This window comes from Stegostoma tigrinum, chromosome 18 (genome assembly GCF_030684315.1).
Source record: "Stegostoma tigrinum isolate sSteTig4 chromosome 18, sSteTig4.hap1, whole genome shotgun sequence".
NCBI classification, from domain to species: Eukaryota; Metazoa; Chordata; class Chondrichthyes; order Orectolobiformes; family Stegostomatidae; genus Stegostoma; species Stegostoma tigrinum.
In genome coordinates this window covers 62,741,812-62,749,078 of record NC_081371.1, presented here as the reverse complement: position 1 = coordinate 62,749,078, position 7,267 = coordinate 62,741,812, and positions in this window count along the sequence as shown.

Genomic DNA, 7,267 nt, shown 5'->3' with positions numbered 1-7,267 from the left:
GTTAATGGGGACTGTTAGTGACTGACAACAGTGGGTGTATAATGGCAGGCTGTGCTAACAAGGCCTGGTGTGTGGGGTGGGGGCTGGGATATGGGCAAGTTTAGGGCCTAAAATGATTGAACTCAGTATTGAGTCCGGAGGGCTGTAGGGTCCCCAAGCGGAAAACGAGGCGTTGTTCCTCTAGCTTGCGTTTGGAAGATTGCAACAAGCCAGAGACAGGGATGTTGGCCAGGGAACAGGGTGTTGCGTTGAAGTGGCAGACAATGGGAAGTTCAGGGTCCTTTATGCGAGCAGCACGTAGATGTTCTGCAAAGCGGTTGCCACATTATGCTTTGTTTCCCCAATGTTGAGGAGACCACGTTGTGAGCAACAAATGCTGTAGAATAGATTCTGGGAAGTGCAGATGAACTGTTGCTTCACCTGGAAGTGTGTTTGGGCTCTTGGATACTGGGGAGGGAGGAGGTAAATGGGCAGGTGTTGCCCCTTTGTTGGTTACAGGGGAAGGTGCCCTAGGGCTGTGGGAGGGGTATTGGGTGTGAAGAATGTGTGGACCAGGGTGTCCTGGACGGAACAGTCCCTATGGAAGGAAGACAAGGGAGTGGAGGGGAATGGAATATGTCTGGCAGTGGCATCTCATTGGAGGTGGTGATGGTCTAGACGTGGATGCTGGTGGGATGGTAGGTGAGGATAATGGGAACTCTATCGCTGTTGCGGGAGGGCAGAGAAGGGGTGAGGGCAGAAGTGCGGGAGATGGGTCAGACCTGGTTGAGGGCCCTGTCAACAAGGCTCCTTTGTTGAAGTTGGTCTCATCTGAGCATATGCTACAGAGACAGAGGAACTGAGATTATGGGATGGAGTCTTCACAGGAAGCAGTGTATGAGGATGTGTAGTCCAGGTAGCTGTGAGAGTCGGTGGATATTAGTGTCCCCAGAAATGGAAACAGAAATGTCGAGGAAGGGAAGAGAGGAGTCAGAGATAGACGAGGTTAAAGTAAGGGCAGGTTGGAAATTGGAGGCGAAATTGGTGAATTTTTTCAATTCCTGACAGGAGAGGGAAGTAGCACCGATGTATCAGAAAGAATTGTGGGTGGGGCCGGAATAGGATTGGAACAAGAAATGTTCCACATACCCCACGTTCCACCTACCCCACCCACCTCCCTATTTTCTGCATATAAACTGATGTTTTCTGGTCCTCTGATGCTGCTTGGCCTGCTGTGTTCATCCAGCTCCACACCTTGTTATCTCGGATTCTCGAGCATCTGCAGTTCCTACTATCTCGGATACAGTTTTTCCACCCACCACCAGTTATGAGGAAGGGTCACCAGACCCAAAATGTTCACTCTTTTTTTCCTTCACAGATGCTGCCAGACCTGAGTTTTTCCAGCAACTCTGTTTTTGTTCCTGATTTACAGCATCCGCAATACCTTCGTTTTTTATTTTGTATACTTTGGAGAAGTTTAGAGCTGAGCGAATTGATAGACAAGTGTTCTAACATCAATGGACTCGTAATCTAATACCAAAGATGGAAGTTCAAACTCCTCTTCAGCGCCTGGCCCAATTTAAGTTCAATTTATTAAATAAAACTGGATTTCAAAGCTAAATTTTGTAGTGCTAACTACGAAAGCATTGTCATTTGTTGCAAACGCCGACCTGATTCTTGAATGCCCTTTAGGGACAGAAACATTACATTGGAAAAGCACAGACAGTAGAAGGATCCTTCACTGACAGCAGATCAATAGCAGCACCTAGTGGCCTGGTGAAAGGTCATTGCTTCTGGACTGAGCCTGCAGAAGATGACCAGGAAACTGACCAGAGGGTGAAATCTATTTCACCTTGCCTTCAACAGCAGCCCTGTCACAGTTGGATCTACCCTTGACATCATTAATAGGAGTGACTACCACACAGCCTCTGTGCCAATAATAAGTTCATTCTCAGTTCAAAGTATAAGGTTGAAGCATTCACAACGATCCTCAGCTACGACTGTAAAGTTCATGATCCATCTTGGCATCTTCCAGATTTTCCCCAGCATTATGTCAGTTTTCACCTAATCTGATTCACTCCATGTGACATCAAGAATAGTTTGAGGCACTGAATACCGCAAAGGTTCTGGATCCTGACAACATTCTGGCAATGGTACTAAAGCCTTGTGCTCCAGAATGTGCTAGTCTGTTGGCCAAGTTTTTCCATTAAAGTTATAACATTAGCATCTAACCAGCAATTGCCCAACAGCCTTGAGACAGAATACCCTGAGGCCATGTTCATCATTAACTTCAACCAGGCCAACTTCAGGAGTGTGCAACCAAAATACCATCAACAAATCTCCTGGCCCACCAGAGGTCCAAACATCCTCGACTACTGCTGTACAACCATCAAAGATGCCTACACTCCATCCCCCATCTACATTTTGGAAAGTCAGATCACAACACTGCGCTTCTCCTCCTGGCTTTCAAACAGAAATTAAAGTGTGACGTCCCAGTGCAGAAAGTAATGCAGTGTTGGCCTGAGGCAATGATGGGGCTTCTACAGGACTGCTTCGAGTCAGTGCACTGGGTCATATTCAAGAACTCAGCCACCAGCCTAAACAGGGGTGCCACTGCTGTTACACACTTCCCCAGGAAATGTGTAGAAGACTGCATGCTGAAAAATGTTTAATCTGAGTGAATCCCAACCAGAAGCCATTGAATGACTCAGGAAATCCGATCCCTACTGAAGTCCAGGTCTGAGGTGTACAAGTTGGGTGACCCTGACCAATATAGGAAATCCAGGTACAACCTTCACAAGGCCACCAGAGACAGCAAGCGGCAAGACCAAACTCAGCTGGAGACCCAGACCAACCACACAGGCATCCCTTGTTTGTGGCAAGGCTGACATGACATGACAGGTTACAAAGCAAACTCAAACAGAATTGCTGCTAACAGTACATCCCCATCCAATGAGCTCAATGCATTGTACACTCGCTTTGAACAGAATGTCAGTGAAATGATGTCACCTATCCCATCAGCCTCAGATGTACCTGTTCCCATGGTGACTGCCGCAGATGTTAGATTGGCCTTGAGAGTGAACCCATGGTCAGATGGAATCCCCGGCACACATTCCGATCCTGTGCGGACCAGCTGGCTGGGGTACTCGCAGACACCTTTAACTTCTCCTTACTATGATCTGAAGTCTCCACCTGCTTCAGGAACGTGACCATCACCCCAGTGCCGAAGATAAATCATGCAGCATGCCTCAATGACTATTGCCTGGTGGCTCTGTTAGCCATAATGACGAAGTGCTTCGAGTGGTTACTCAAGGTTCACATCACCTCCAGCCTCCCAGTCTGCCTCAATCCTTTGCAATTTGCCTACCAGCACAATAGATCCACAAATACGCCATGTCCCTGGTACCTACATCAGGATCCCACGTATTGACTACAGTTCCATCTTTAATACTATATTTCCAAACAAACTCACCTCTAAACTTCTGGGTCTTGGCTCCCACTTCTGTAACCGGATCTTGGACTTCCTGACCCATAGACTGCAATCAGTAAGAACAGGCAACAACATTTCCGCCATAATCCTCATAACACTGGTGCCTCACCAGGCTGCGTACTCAGCTCCCTCCTGTACTCCCCAAACACTCATGATGGTGTGGCCAAATTCCATCCTAACTCCATCAAAAAGTTTGCTGATGACACCACCATTGTAGGTCAGGTATCAAACAATGATGAGACTGAATAAGGAAAGAGATTGAGTGCACAGCGGAATGGTGTAAAGATGACAATCTCTCCATGAATGTCAGCAACATGAAAGACCTGTTCATTGACTTTACGAAGTGGAGTGGAGGACACACCCCTGTCTGTATAAGTGGGGCTGAGGTAGAGATGGTCAAGAGCTTTAAGTCCCTGGGATTGAAGATCAACAACAATCTGTCCTGGTCCATCCACGTTGACGCAATTGTCAGGAAAGTGCAACAACGTCTCTACTTCCGCAGAAGGCTAAGGAAATCTGGTATATCCATAAAGCCTCCTGTGCAAAGGTATTCTGGAATTCCAAGCAGATCACATCCACTGGCTCTCCTTAGTCTGACTTTTTTATTACTACTTCAAAGAATTCTAACAGAGTTGTCAGGCATTACTTTTTGTTCATGATGCCGTGCTGACACTGCCCTATTTCACCATGTACTTCCAAGTACTCTGCAATCTCATCCAAAATAATGGACTGTAATATCTTACCAATGACCAAGATCAAGCTAACCAGCTCTGTAGTTTCCTGTCTTCCTTTAACAGGGTGATACATTCACCATTTTCCACTCCTTCAGAACTCTGGTGTGATTCATCCACCTTCAGACCTTCCAACTTTCTCAGCACTTTGTTCTAAATGCTGGACACTGCACTTGTCTCTGTGCCCTGACTCTTGAAGTTCAGGTAATGCAGCTCTGTCTCCTGCTGTGAAAACTGACGCAAAGTACCAATTCAGTTTCTCCACCATTTCTTTGTTCCCCATTATTGCTTCTTCAGCCTCATTTTCCATCGGTCCAATGTCCACTCTTATCTCTTTCTGGCCTTTTATACACCTTTAAAAAAACTCTCGCCATCTTCTTTTGTATTACTATCCAGCTTACTGTTGTTTCATTTTCCCACCCCTTATTGTTTTTTGAGTTATCCTCTGCTAGTTTTTAAAAGGCCTCACTAATCTTCACATTGCATATTATTTTATTTACTTTAATGCTGTCCCTGACTGTCCTTTGTCAGCCATGGTTACCTAGTACTTCCCTTAGTATGGTTATTCTTCTTTAGGATGAATTTCTGCAGTGTCTCCTGAATAATCCCAGTGGTAGCAAGGTTGGTCTGTGCCTGCTGCCTCTCAACGCCAGAGACCCAGGTTTGATTCCAGCCTCAGACAACAGTGTGTGGAGTTTGCATATTCTCCCTGTTTAGTGGGTTTCCTCCAGGTGCTCCAGTTTCCTCCCACAGTCCAAAGATATGCAGGTTATGGTGGATTAGCCGTGGGAAATGCGGAGTTACAGGGATTGGGTGGGGGGTGGGTCTGGGGGGAATGATCTTTGGAGGGGTATTTTGGACTTGATGGGCTTCCAAACTATATCGGATTTCGATGATTTGAAGAATTGCATTCTATTGCTGCTCCACTGTTTTCCCTGCAAGGCCTCCCCTTCTCATCAACTATGGCCAGCTCCTCCTCCATGTCTTTGTAGTTGCTATTACATCTGATTCTACCTTCTCCCTCTCAAATTGCAGGGTGAATTTTATCATATTATGGTCACTGCCCATTAAGAGATCCTAACCTTCAGCTCCCTAATCACGTCTGCCTCATAACTGTCTGATCCCTCATGGGCTGTATTCACAGCTGCTTAAAAAAAATCTTGTAAATACTCCACAAATTCCTCTGTTGAGATCTGCAACCAACCTGATCTTTCCAGTCCACCTGCGTATTGAAGACCATTCTCCTCATGTTTATTGTAATGGTGCCTTTCTTCTATCTCCTGATTTATTTTCTTCTCCACGTCCTGACTATTGTTAACGGGTCTGGATATTACTCCCATCTCTTTTCTTTGCAGCTCCTGAATTCTAACCACATGGACTCTGTGCATTTTTGCTCTACACTACTACTTGCTATTCATTTAATTTCATTTCTTACCCACAAGACAACCCACCACCACCCCCACCCATCTGCCTGTCTGTTTGATGGCACATATGTTATTGGATATTTGGTTCCCAGCCTTGTTCCCCTTGCAGCCACCTCCGTGATACTCACAACTTTGTAGCTGAGAATCTCAATCTGTGGTACAAGCTCATTTGCCTTGTTTCATATTCTGCGTGCATTTAAGTAAAGCACCCCCAGTCCTGCACAAACTGCCCTCCCCCATTCTCATAGTTGACAGCTTCTCTGATTCCTGATACGCTCCAAACTAACTTTCCTATTACTTGTTCAGGTGAGATTATTAAAGTTTCCAGAACCCTGTTGCTCACAATCCCACACCACTGTGCTCCCCACCCCCACCCCATTAACTTTTTCTCCATAATTTTCCATCCAACTGAACCCAAACCCGTGCTAATTATTTTAACGCCCCAGTTAAGAGATTCACAAGGATTGCGGTCCCGGTATGATTCAGGTGGAATCTGCACTGTTGGAGCAGCTTTCTCCCTCCCTAGTACTGATGTCATTGTCCAATTAATTCATACTTGTTTCTCCAAAAGCAATTTTTGAGCCACATGCTTTCTTCTTTAACCTTGTTGACCCTATGCCAATGTGCTCATGGCACAATCCAGAGAAAATTACCTTTTTGATTCTGCTTCTTAATTAAGCCCCTAGTTGATCATATTCCCTCAGCTCTACCTCTTTCCTCTTTCTATTTATATCATTGGTATGTACATGGACCACAATAACTGTATCTTTCCCCTCTCAGTCCAAGTTCCTCTGCAGCCCAGGTGAGATATGCTGAACCTGGGCACCAGGCATGCAACAGCCTTCAGGACTCTCGATCCCGACCACAGGCAGCAGTGCCTATTGCCCCAACTATACTATCCCTAATTGCGCCAATGTTTCTCTTTTCTTCCCCTGCCCCTTGAATTGCTCCCTGTCCCACGGTGCTATGGTCAGTTTGCTCATCTGCCCTACAGCCCCCATTCTCATCCACATGGAGTGAGAATCTCAAATCTGTTAGACAAGCTCTTTCAGAAGCTCCTTCAGAACCACCTCCTGGATTCTTCTGCCTGCCTCACTCATAGTCGCACTGTCCTGTCCCTGATGATTGCCTGACTTTGAGGTAGTTAATCTAAGGGATGTGACTGCATCCTGAAACGTAGAGTCCTGGTAACTCTCTCCCTTCCTGATAATGTCGCAGTGTTTAAAGCTCAGACTCCAGCTCATCAACTCTGAGCAACTATTGATTGCTTGACATCACCAACCAAAGAACATTCAGTTTACCTGTGATATCCCTCTTTTGTACTGGGCCCTTAGTCCTGTACTTCACTTTATTCTGTTAAAAAAGCTCTACAAAATATTAGTCAAGCACCAAGCACCTCTTCCCCTCTGCACAGAATTCCGACATTGCCTGCAATTCCTGAAGTATATACACCCTGGGGGGTTGTCCCACTGCAGAAGTGATCTCTTCTTCCTGACTGTGCAAAGCTTACACCCTGCAGGTTCCTCTCCAAGCCACTCACCGTCCTGACTTGGAAATATGTTACCATTCCTTCAGTGTTGACAAAGTGTGGAGCTGGATGAACACAGCAGGCCAAGCAGCATCTCAGGAGCACAAAAGCTGAC